Below are 13,430 nucleotides of genomic sequence, written 5' to 3' on the forward strand. Positions count from 1 at the left end.
TCCTTATCTTAATTTTTTTTATTTTATAAAAATTAATTAATTAATATTGAAACAGTAAGAAAACGAGTACTAATATGAGTACGAAAATATACCCATTACGCAATGAGAATAATAATGCGATAAAAATTTAATATTTGTTAGAATTTGGATATGAAAATAAATGTTTTCAATAAAAATGATATGAGACAACGTAAGTGACATATATAAGGTATATAAGATGTCATGGAACCAAGAAAAACAAAAGTATGTGTTATGTTTATGCTTTGTCTTTTCACAACATACCAATTAAACAATGTAATTATGTGATATTAATTATTGATACATAATTATACAAATAAACGGAAGACCGATATGAATGTTACCGCAAATCCGTGAGAAGCGACAGAGGACAAAGAATATTTGTTCATATTAGGTTTTGACTTAGGTTCCATGTCATGAATATTCTTAATTCTTGGTGTTAGCTTACTCAAATTTTGAAATTAATTGTAACTTCCCACGAAGCACTTTTTATATTTTCACATTATATATTACTAAAGTTCTTTCAAAATTACCCTTCTGATAAGCCTTAACATGGGGCATATCTTTATAAAATCTTCACACATGCAAAATTTTATATAATATTAGGGTTTTTATACGCGTGTATTTTTAGAAACTAAGAAAAGAAAAGTACATCTTCTCCAACATGAGCACATTTTTACATGTGAAAAGTTTGACAATGGAACACTGTTTTTTTCTATCTAGTGTGAATACTGCTATAACATCAACTAGAGATGTCAATGGGAACTTTTTTTTTTGCGATAATGGGTCAAAACGGGTTAAGCTCACTTAACCCGCGGGCTATGTGGGTTTGAGCCGGATTATGGTGAGCTGACCCACCAACCCACCTTTATTAAAAAAATGTAATTTAATAAAATTAATATTTCATTCAGAATCAGAAAAATGCAACGCAATCCCTAACTTCTTTCTCATTTTCATTTGTGACCCACGCAGACGCAGTTCCCTTCCCTCTCACTGGTGTCCGTCGCGGTGGTGCCATAGGTGGTGGTCGTGATCGTTCTTTGGCGGCGGTGGTTGACGTTGGTGTCGGCCGTTCCGTGGTGGTCGAGCCGCAATCCCCAACCTAGTTCTCTTCTCATTTTAATTTTTGACCCACACAGACGCAATTCCCTTCCCTTTCACTGGTGTCCGTCACGGTGGTGCATAGGGGTGGTGGTCGTCGGTCGTTCTTTGGCGGCGGTGGTCGACATTGGTGCCGGCCGTTCGGTGGTGGTCGAGTCGAGAAAAAACGCAATCCCTAACCTAATCCTCTTCTCATTTTCAATTTCGACCCACTCGCAGTTCCCTTCCCTTCCCTCTAACTCCTGTCCGTCGCGGTGGTGCATAGAGGTGGTGGTCGTCGGTCGTTCTTTGGCGGTGGTGGTTGACGTTGGTGCCGACCGTTCGGTGGTGGTCGAGCCGACGCTTCTTCTGCTCCTGCTGGTCCTCTGCTTAGCCACTCTCACTCGGTACTGCGACGTCATTTTCATGTTTCTTTCTTTCTCTGTTTACATCTCAAATAAGTTGCGATTGAGGTTAGCATATCTTTCTGGTTCGTACAAATACTGAATTTGAGGAGTAATTTGATTTGAGGTTAACATGACTCCGTGATTGTTTCTGTACAAATACTAAATTCTGCATATGTCCAGGGGCCATTGTTGAAGCATTATGCATTAGTTTCTGCCTTACCACATGTTGCATATACTGAATAAGTCCATTTCATGCATACCAATTAATCATTTGCCTATTGGGAAGTATTAATTGCACATCAATCTCAGTGGCAAATTTAACATCAATCTCCAAAATTCAAACATTTCAAATCATGCCAACGACAGTTGATTCAATTTGCAGCACGAAAATCTACTGGTTGCTTCTGTTTATTTTTCATAAATTGTGTTAGTAATTGGTTAAATCTTTGTCGCATAACCTTCCCTGTTAGAATTTAAATTGTGTTAGTAATTATTCTGCTATTGTAATTTAAACAGAATACTGAGCATTATTATGTTGTTGTTGTTTTAAGTATATGCAAAATTGTATGCTTTTGAGTTGGAGTATACGTGTATAAGTGATGTGATCTGATTCAAGGTGATCTGAATCAACCCTTTCATTATCTATGCAGGTCATTGTAGCATTGGATTCACTCTGTTATGGTGTTGCATATGCAGGCTAAGAAATATTTGGAGGCTAAATGAATAGCAACTTTTGAACATGTTTAGTTAGTTAGTTTAAAGTGCTTGTTTGTGTGTATATGGCAGTCCAAGCTGTAAATACTATGGTTCTCAGGAGGAAATGACATCTTTGCTTTTATCAAATTTGATGTTGAAAACATTGTTATGATTACTAGAAATATTTCAATACTTGAAAAAAAAAATCAATTTTGTAGGTGGGTTGGTGAGCCAACCCACTTAACCCACCAACTCGTGGTGGGTTGAGTCGGGTTACAAAAAATCTGGCTCACCTTAAAGTGAGCCGGGTTGGGCTCACTAGTATTTTGACCCGGCCCGTGGTGAGCCAACCCGTGTGAGCCGGGTTGGCTCACTTTGACATGTCTAACATCAACACCATGATTAAACTATTATTGTTCACATAATTTTCAAATGGCAACATACTATCCTTTCATTGAAGAAGGGCAATAGGTTAAAGTCACACTTTTTATTTGTTTGGTAACGATTTATAATAATGCACTGATACTTCAACTTGAGTTACGTATCTGTGTCCGACATATATCCGTATCCATATTCGTATCCGATACTTTATCGATACTTATCAATGAAATATCTAATTTATAAAATAGTAGTACACTATAAGAAAATATTTGAATAATAATTAATTTTAATGACAAAAACAATTAGTCACTATATAATGACCAATTTAGGTAACAAGTTATAAACTAAAAATTATTGACAACTAAAATAGTTCCAAAAAATTATAATTTCTCTCTAAATTGATAATTAAAATAATTTTTATTATGAATTGGTTTCTAAATCGGTCACTAACATTAGCTACCAAGGTTTTGACTATCAAAATAATTGGTATCTAAATTGGTCAATAATATTAGCTACTAAGGTTTTTGCTACCAAAATAATTGATCTCTACATTGATTTCTAATTAGGAAATTAGTCTCTAACATATTTATGGTTACTAAAATTGATCATTATTTAAAAATTTTCTTGTAGTGGTACTTTTACGATGACAATAATTTATATTTTTTATATTGACAACTTTAATACACATACTTTTATTTTGGATTCAGACAATAACAATCACATATTTGTTATGTTTTTAAGAATTATTGTAAAATTTTTAATATTTATATATCACGTATCGTATCCTATTATTTTTAAATTAAACTAGCGAACACACAGACGTTATTGTATCTGTGTGTTCGCATTTTTTAATTTTCAAGAAATTTAAGTTAAGATTAATAACAAATATATAATTAATTTTTAAAATAGTTGTTAAATGTAAAATTAAAAAAAAAATATGTATAAAAAAAGTTTTTAAAATAATGATTTAAGACAAAAAAAGGTTTTTAGAATAATGGTTAAAAATAAATTATTTATAAAATAATTAATTTTTAAAATAATTAAAAGTAAAATTGGTATTATGAAATGTGGACACAAAAAGAGGAATCCTCTTTATATATTGTTTTGAAGAAGAAATCATTAAATTACAAATTTGTAATTGTGGCTCAATTAATTCTTCATTGGGAGATCAAATAATGATCCATGTTGAGGATGTGCTTGAGCTTGCTTGTAATGGATATGAATATTATTTTTTATAATGAATTAATGTATTAAACTATAACAACATCGGAGAATATATTAATTATACTCAAAAAGTTATAATTTAGTTTCAATGAGTCTCCTTAATTTTGTATATCATCCATAATTTGTTGTATTTTGAAGAACTGAAAAAAAAAGAGATTATAATCTATGTATAATGTAATATAAAAGACTGAATAAATAATTATAACTTCATTAATGTAGATAGTTTGGTGTGAACTAGGGGTGGGCATGGATCGGATAATTAATGATCCAATCCACATCCATTTTAGATCCAAATAATTAGATTAGATTTTTGACCTAAATCCATTTTTTTAGCAAAAGTAGTTTGGATTTTTTTAAAATCTAGATCCAAATATTTGTATCAAGATTTAAATCCAATCCAAATATTTGGATCAAGTTTAAAATCCAGAATCAATTTTTAATAAAAGAAATTTAAATTGAATTTCTTAAAACTTGTGTCATTAAGGCCTGAATGACTCGGATGGGATTGACGACCCGGACGGACCCGACGACCCGGACGGACCCGACGATCCGGACGACCCAAACGGGCCCGACGACCCAAACGGACCCGATGACCCGAACGGACCGGACAATCCGAACGGGTCGGACGACCCAAACGGGTCGGACGACCCGAATGAGCCCAACGACCCGGACGGGCCAGACGACCCGGACGGACCGGTCCAAATCGTCGAGCCCAATCGGGTAATCGGACACATTTGAATCGTGGGGCCCGTCTGGGTCGTCAGGTACGTCAAGGTCATCAGGCAATCCAAATATGGTTGTCGGGCCTGTCCGATCCATATAGGTCGTCGAGCAAGGCCCATCCAAGTCTGAATTTAGCATAGTTCATCTCAACTTTTAGTCTAACCTAACTAAAAATTTTAATTGAAAATTTGGATTGGATTTTTTGGATTATCCATATTTAAAATTCTTGATTTATAAAATGGATATTCAATCCATAAGATATATAAAATGTAAATTAGATTGTAATCCATATCCATTAAATGGATTTTAAATGGATTAGATTTTTAATAAAATGGATTATAAATGGAATGAATTGGAACAAAAGTGAATTGAATCAAGAAAATTAAATTTTTTGCCCACCCCTACTGTGAACAAAGTACGTTATTGTAGCAAGTATGCTGAGATTTTGAAGTATGGGATATCCTATTAATGGGTCAAAATAAAATTGAATATACACATTATTTAATGTATGTAAACAATTAAAATAATTGAGGATGTTGTGTATCCTATGCGAGAATAATTCTAGTTTTATGAGGTTTGGTTTGAAAGATAAGTTTTATCTGTAATTACTATGGAGCCCCAACCAATAAAATAAATTTGCAATCGATGGACCTAATATGGAGAATATGATCCCAATGAATAAAAACGTGGTTGTCAAAATCATTAGATAAAAGTATCATAAAACCATATGTGTAATAATGACATCATAGAAACGAATTATTTATACTACCTTATTGTCAATTGGCCTGATAGATGAGTGAATAGTCATCCTTTCATGTGTTCCATTGTTTAACAAATTCATTTTTCAACGAAAGAATGTCAATTATAAAAAGAAAAAAAAAAGTGTTGAATACTTAAATTCTTTTATTTTTTACACCCGATTTAAATACTCAATTTATTTATATTTAGATGGAGTGATTCAATGTATAAATTCTATTTTTTTAGCATGTATATATAAGTTATAATTAAATTTAATTATTAATTTGGTCTCAAATTGGAGATGACATAATTATATCATTTTAAAAAATAGAGAAACTAAATTGAATCAAAATTTTAAATAGAGGGATTAAATTGATTTTTTTTAAATTAAACTTTTTTAAACAATTAAAGGACCAAAGTAAACATTTTTAAAAAATAGAATGCCTAAATTAAATCCAAAAATAATAAGATGACCAAAATGAATCAAACCAACAAAGTACGAGACTAAATCACTAATTAAACCATATTTGAATTTTAAAAAAATATTAAATTAAAAAATAATCAAATAAAAAATACTTAAATTGTTATCAAATTTATATATTTTTCCACTTGCATGAAAATAACAAAAGCAAGAGAAGTACAAATATTATAAAACATTAGTATCATAACATCTCTAAACCATAAACAACACCTGCATATTTTTTCAAGTCATTCTGTGTGTGAAAATAGAGTTTTTTAATCTCATTAAAAACATGCAGAGTGACCAAACTGTCGGACCCTGCGTGATGACTTTTTCTTGCACTATTATCCAAACCTAGAGACTCACTAACTCTGTCTAAACAACCATGAAGGTTGGGACAGAATCTCACAAGATGTTTAACATCGTATATTTCCTGTCCAAAGAAGAATTTAACGAGTTACAGAAAGTCACCCAAGTTGGGAGGTAGAAGTGGTTGCATGTGTAGAAAACGATGGTTCAATACCTTGATCATGTAGGCAAAATCATAAGCACCGTGAAAAGTAATCCAGCGAATATGACTATTGCAGAGGAGTCCTGAGATCATCATGAGCTCAACAAATTGCACAATGTTGACTCCTAAGTTTCGATTCTTATGAAAATCCATGCCTTGACGTTGGAGGAGGGCGACAGAGTGAGGAGCATGAGGATGACACGTGACATCGAACTCACAGAAGTTGAATTCCCAAATGAAGTGATGGGAGGTTCCAAAGGTTGGAAGGTTGCCGTGATAGTCTGAAAAGGTCAATCCAACTTGGATGAGATGCATACAATCCACATTGGCTTTCATCACTGCATAGTTATTTTGTGGTTGTCGGAGTGTTGGATGCGACTGAAAGATGACACCAGGAAATTCTATGTCCATAGAGATGAAAGGAAATAACCCAATCACCCTACGAATCAACTCGAATTCTGCTTCGAGATTGTAGGACCAAACTGATCGTGTCATCACAGCATCACATGACATGGTCATCTTAGTATCTCTCTTCCTATCTCTCTTTCCAAAAGTAATAAAATAGGACTACAACTGCACACTTTTATAGTGATGGATTATACAAATAAATCATAAATTGATTAGAAAAGATAAGATAAAATTAATTTGTGCAATCTAATCTTATAATCAAACTTATTCTATAAATAACATTCTCGATATAATATATTAATAGATTTATGCTAAGAATAAATCATTTCAATTAATGATCTCATCGATATTAAATATACTTAAAATGAGATCACATTTTATTCTTTTAAAGTTTGTAAGATTTATAAAAATATAATTAGACTTCAATTTAATCTTATATCATAAATACTTTTATTTGATATTTATTTATAAATTTCATCTTTTATATATATATATATATATATATATATATATATATATATATATATATATATATATATATATATATATAACGTTATGTTATTTATTTTAAAGTATAGTTCGAGTTAAATGGTGATAATTTTTTTTTTGAGATGATATATATTTAAAATCTAAAGCTTTATCTCATATTTTATACATGGTTATACTTAAATAGTAGATAACTTATCTATTTTACAAGATTATTATATTTCAATTGCATATAAGTATTTTATCTATTTTATACTCCATTTTTGTCTAGTTTGAAAATTCTTAAAATTAAAACCAAAATTTCGAGTTATATATGATAAAATAAAGAACTAAAAATAAGAGTCTCATATTTACATAATACAATTTGAACGAGAACATGCTATAATTATCAACATGTGATCTATAATCACTTGATTTTGACTATAAACTTCTTAAAAGCATAAATAAATGTCATTTCATATTTTTAAATTCAATTTTCATTACAAGCCACGTATATGTATAGACTTAGTGTATAGTAGAAACATATATAACTGATAACGATATGTGTCAACAAAATCATATAAACACTTATATATTTGTCTTCAGATATATATTTTTCTCTATTTGCATTATTTTTATAGTTTTGATAAGGGATATAGATATATTTGATTTTAAACAAATTTTATTTTTTTTGTAATTATTTTTCCATTATATATTGATTAATTCATAATTTTTTTTTTTCAGAATGATTTTAAATTCCTTCTTAATCTGATGAGGGCATTTTGATAAATAGCAACGTCAGATAATTAGTTTTATTTATTTTTTTATTTCACGTTAATTATATCTACTACCATTTTAGTTTTCTTAATTCAAAATTTCAAGTTTTACTTTTGTGCTTCTCTCTTCTTTTTTTCCATCTCACCCCAAATCAAACAGTATGTTAATCGTGTCAATCATATTTGGACAAAAATAATATCGTATATATAACATATATTAAAAATAGTAACTTTTAAATTTTAAAAAATTATGAAACAATGATTTTATTTTATAAAACTGAAATTAAAATTATTTAATTTAAACTAAAATATAACATTATTATAAGAAAATATAAAATTAGTTTTCAAACAGTAACGTTAACCAAAATTGTGGTTCTTCGTCTGTTAGTTGACTGTAAGAAAATACAAAAGTTTATTTTTTTATAAAATAATTTAAAAAATGTAAAGTTATTGTAATTTATTTTTGATAAATAAATATTATATTAAATGTAAAATTAACATATAAAATCTATTTAATTTAAAAAAGTAATATATGTTAATTAAAATAAATATTAAAGACAAATAAAATTAATATGGATAAATAAATTTATATTTATTTAAGTTAACATTAATTAAGTCAATCCTAAAAAGTTTTTAAATCTTTCTGTCGTACATTCAATTGAGGGACATCTTATAAGAGAGTTAAATAAAATGAAACTTCGTATCATTATTTATATGATTGAATATTTAAAGCACTAAAAATATTTTATATGCCTTTTTTTTTTGTCATCGAAGAATAATGTAATTTATACCATCTTGTTTTAATCTTTTATATCATATATTTAAAAAACGTTATATTTTTATAAGTTTTCACTATGAATATTTTCTTTCCTATAGGATACAAAATAAATATATATTTGTTCCATTTTTTTTCTTTCCTTAATATTAATGATGATAATTAGCTTGCAAAAATTTCATTCGATTGTTCCTTTAATTTCTCCGATTATGTTACACTTAATCTACGACCATAGTGAGACCTTCCACTTTACTTATACTAGCGAACACACATACGCAACACACATACGTATAGGATACAAACGCGTATGTGTTTGTATTTTTTAATTTTTAAGAAATTTAAGTTAAGATCAATAATAAATATATAATTTTTTAAAATATTGTTAAATGTATAATTAAAACAAAAGATATGTATAAAAAAAAGTTTTTAAAATAATAAGTTAAGATAAAAAAAAATTAGATTAACGGTTAAAAATAAATTATTTATAAAATAATTATTTTTTAAAATAATTAAGAGTAAAACTGATATTATGAAATATGGACACAAAAGAGAAATTCTCTTTATATATTGTTATAAATGTATTGACGCATTAGATATGTGTTGTATCCAATACTCATATCCTATCCGTGCATAAATAACAATTAATTGAAGAGAAAGAACTTCTTGTTATTTTCTTTCTTAAAAATGATAAAATAAATAATTGTTTCTAAAAAAAATTAATCAGACACTCCCTCAGTAATGTTAGATAATTAAACATGTTATGATGAATATTATTTTTTATACTGTTAACAGATAAAAAATATTATTAATCAGAGATTGAAAATAACGACTATAATAAAATTAATAAATTCATCACATATACATACAGTAGTTTGTAATGGACTAAAAGTATATTTTTGTTAGCTTTTTACACTATATGTAAGTACATTATATTTATCAAAATGGACCTATCTTATATTTGCTGCAATTAAGAACCAATAAGAACAACGGATCAATTTTTTTAATCTGTTAAAAGAACTTTAATAGCATTCTTTTTGACACATATTTTACCATCAATTGAAATTTATAAAAAATTATAGAGTTGGAAAGAAAATATTAGTAAAACTGAGATCTTACATTAACAACCAAGAATTTGTAAATTTGAATCGGTGAAAATTTTAAATCATTAACTGAAATATTTATACTTTGTTAATCTCAATAATAGCAAAAACATATGCCAAGAAGCCTGTTGTTAGCCGTTTATTTTTTATAAATATAAAATATCCATCGATTTATTTGTGAAAAAGCCTTACCATTATCCTTAGAAAAATCTATAATTTCTTGGACTACATATGGGCCTTAGACAGTTTTTTTTTATGGAATAATATTTCAACATCATGTGCAAGTGCAACACTTTATTTCTTATTATTGAGGTGCTATGTTATAACAATTGGGCTGGATTTCTATCCACCTCTATTCCAATAAAAGAACTTCATATGATTTTTTATCTAAAAAAATGTAGGCAAATATTATTGGAATATTCATGGTCTTAACTAGCTAGACAAGAACACTACACTCAATTTATTGTATTAGTAACGGGTTTCAAACGGACTAGTCCATCATATTTGGTTTTTTTACCATTATGGTATAATTTACACTTGATAATTACTTAAATGGGTAATTTGTTTTAAAAAAATTACCAATATGGGTAAGTTGTATCAGACTTATATGATTTCAAAAAAACAAGTCATATGTGATGAGTACGATTTTACTAAATTATACACAGCAAGTATGACTTTAGTGTGATTTTAATAAAGTCGTATGTGAGTTGTACACAACAAATACGAGACTGAATTTCATATCTAACCCCCACAAGCGACGTAAGGAATCAGGAAGACCTACTACCAATCGTATCCATAATGAAATGGACCACCCAATTTTACATAAGCAAAAAAAAAATGTACTTATTATAGAAATGAAGGTCATAATAGAAGAAATTGTCCATTCATAGATTAGTCAAATCATCACCTTATTGTAGAACTTTAAAACTAATATCATCATTTATAATATATTTTATCATTTTCCCACATAATATTTCTTTTCTTTCTCTCTAATAATATTTTTTGATAAAGATATTATATATCTCCTGCTTTTATTTATATTGATAGAGATATTATATATTTGATTCTCTTTTATTATTATCAAATATTATATTTTATTTGGTTTTTACTTTTCCCTCTATATGATGAGACATTGTACTCTATATATTGAACAAATGTTCTAATAAATCAAGAAGCAAACAATCTCTCTTTGAGTTGTTGTTCACCCAAACTTTTTTTGTGCATTTTTTTTTACCTATCCTTTTTTCTTTCTCTCATGACTTACACATATCTAACATTTTTTCCTTCTTTCTTTAATTTTTTAATAATATGTCTCCCACTATTTCTTTTATGTTATTTTAATACAACTTATTAAGTATAAAACTAAATTTATTATTTCAACTAAAAAATAAAAAATAGAAAACATTAAATTTGTAGACTTCATTTCAAAGGAGTCTTACACCACAACCACAATTTATATAAGTCATAAATGAGAATTATGACTTTCAGTCCCAAGTCGTTCAACTCCCATACAACTTTTTTTCTTTAATAAATAAAATAAAGTACTCCATTCTATTAATATTATTATCAGACTGAAGGTGTATTTGCTCTGCACGACTTAGGGTCTGTTCGTTTGTGAGGATGGCACTGTTCAAACGAATTAGAGAGCGCGGATTCTTGAATGGTGGTATGTTCCATTGAATGGATTTAAACCGATTAGGGAGAGCGGATTTAAGGGATGTGTTGGTTTTTCGATCCACCCTCTCATGAGCAGATTACAAAGTAAAGAGGGTTCTTTCCCCATTTTGCCCTCGTTTTTTGACTCCGCTCACATGCAGTACAGTGCAATATTCGTACTTTGATGAAAAGATTCCTGAAGCTACTGAAGCAAAGCAAGATTCCCGAATTTTGATTCTTCTCCACAACACAATTTAAACTGCTTCACACAACACAATTTGAACTGCTGCAAGGGTTCGCTGTTTGGTTTTGTGAGGCAGAGGTTTTGTGAAGCATCGTGAGAGGTGAGTTACCTTGGGGGTGTGGTGGTCTCTCCGGTGTTGTGTTGCGGGAGGGTTGTGAGGTGTCTTGCGGGGTGGTGGAGTGAGTGGTGTTGGAGGTGGAGTGAGTGGTGTTGGAGTGAGTGGTGATAATGCAGTGGTGGTTGGTTGTGAGGGTGGTGAGGGAGGCACCGGTGCCCTCGCAACGTGGAGTTTGTGAATGCACCGGTGTGGGCACGGTGTCGGCAGTGTTGCAGGGGCAGCCGGTGTTGGAGTGGTGAGTGGATGGCACAGGTGAAGGTGGTGAGTGAGGTGTTCTGTCACGGTGGTGGTGAGGTGTTTTGGGGTTGGGGATGGCACCGGTGACACCGGTGTGGTGTTGTGTTCAGTGGAGTGATAACCGGTGCCTTGTTTCTACAAAGGGCGACACCGGTGTCGTTGATTTTTTTTTTTTTTCGTTTTCCTTAACTTCTTTTGACTTTTTTTTAAATTTTTTTAACTTTTTTTTACATTCATAAAAAGTTAATTTTTTTTTATTTAAAAATTTATATAATTTTAATATTTTTTTAAATTCGTATTAATTAATGATAATTATTTTTATAACATCAAATTACAAAATCATTATCTTTTTTTACACAAGGGTATTATGGTAACTTAATAAATATATCTATTTTAACATATAATTTTATCTATTACATCAATCAAATCTTTCACTAACTTTCATAAAAATTATCTCCAAATCCACTCACTTTACCCTCTAAATCCACTCAAAAAAACACAAATATCCATCCACCTAAATCTATACAAATCCATCTTCACACTCTCCCCCATATCCATCTACACAAAGAAACACACCCTTAGTAAAGTTGTACTCGTAACATACGACTTATTCTTTTGAAGTCGTACAATCTGATAGAACTTGTCTATATCGGTAATTCTCTTTTAAAATTGACATTTTAGTAATTATCAAGTATAATTATACCATAATAATAAAAGAACCGTTATATTTTGGCTTGATCCGATATTGATTCGTTAAATATGAGTCTGGTTAGGTTGACATATTACATTCAAACAAAATTAAAAATTTTAATTTGTCTCATCAAGAACAAGTTCATCAAGAACAAGTGGACGGAATAGTGTATATATTTTCAATTTTTTTTTAATTTTTAAATTTATTTTGATATATAAATATTAAAATCATATTTAATCTTATAAATTTTTTTAATAATTTATTAATGTTTTTAATAGATAAAATTGTTAGGAATCTAAGTGTGACTCTAAGTCCCACATTGACCAGAAATGAGAAAGTAGAGCACTATATAAGAATAAAGACCCATAAACCCATTGCCTTAAGGTTTTGGGTTCAGAGTGATGTCAATATCTTATGTGGTTAGGCTCAGATCTCATTGGTGTTGTTCTTTCCAGTGATACCCCTCCTTATAAACCTGACAAGTAGTATCAGAGCCTATGGTTAATACCGGCTATGGTTAATACCGGCTCAGACGAGTGCAGTATGATCCTAATAAAAGTGGTTAGGCTCTGGTGTTGTGATACCCTTCCTTATAAACCTGACAAAAATAAAATAAAAATTTAAATATTTTTTTTATTTTAATCTTTAATTAAGAAAAAGTGAACCAGCAAACTTGCTTGTCTCAACTTGCCCATCTCATCTTAGATATATGCCAGTTTGAC

At 29.7% G+C, this 13,430-nt stretch overlaps 1 long non-coding RNA gene and 1 pseudogene across 1 annotated transcript; one reads left to right on the forward strand and one right to left on the reverse strand.

Annotated features, from left to right (window-relative positions):
* Positions 1-940: 940 nt before the first annotated feature.
* On the forward strand, positions 941-2,348 carry LOC114185931. Its single transcript, XR_003604930.1, has 2 exons — positions 941-1,505; positions 2,156-2,348. It is a non-coding gene; the product is annotated as an uncharacterized LOC114185931 (long non-coding RNA).
* A 3,581-nt stretch (positions 2,349-5,929) lies between these two features.
* On the reverse strand, positions 5,930-6,757 carry LOC114184332 (annotated as a pseudogene).
* Between the last annotated feature and the right edge of the window lie 6,673 nt (positions 6,758-13,430).

Source organism: Vigna unguiculata, chromosome 5 (genome assembly GCF_004118075.2).
Source record: "Vigna unguiculata cultivar IT97K-499-35 chromosome 5, ASM411807v1, whole genome shotgun sequence".
Taxonomy (NCBI): Eukaryota; Viridiplantae; Streptophyta; class Magnoliopsida; order Fabales; family Fabaceae; genus Vigna; species Vigna unguiculata.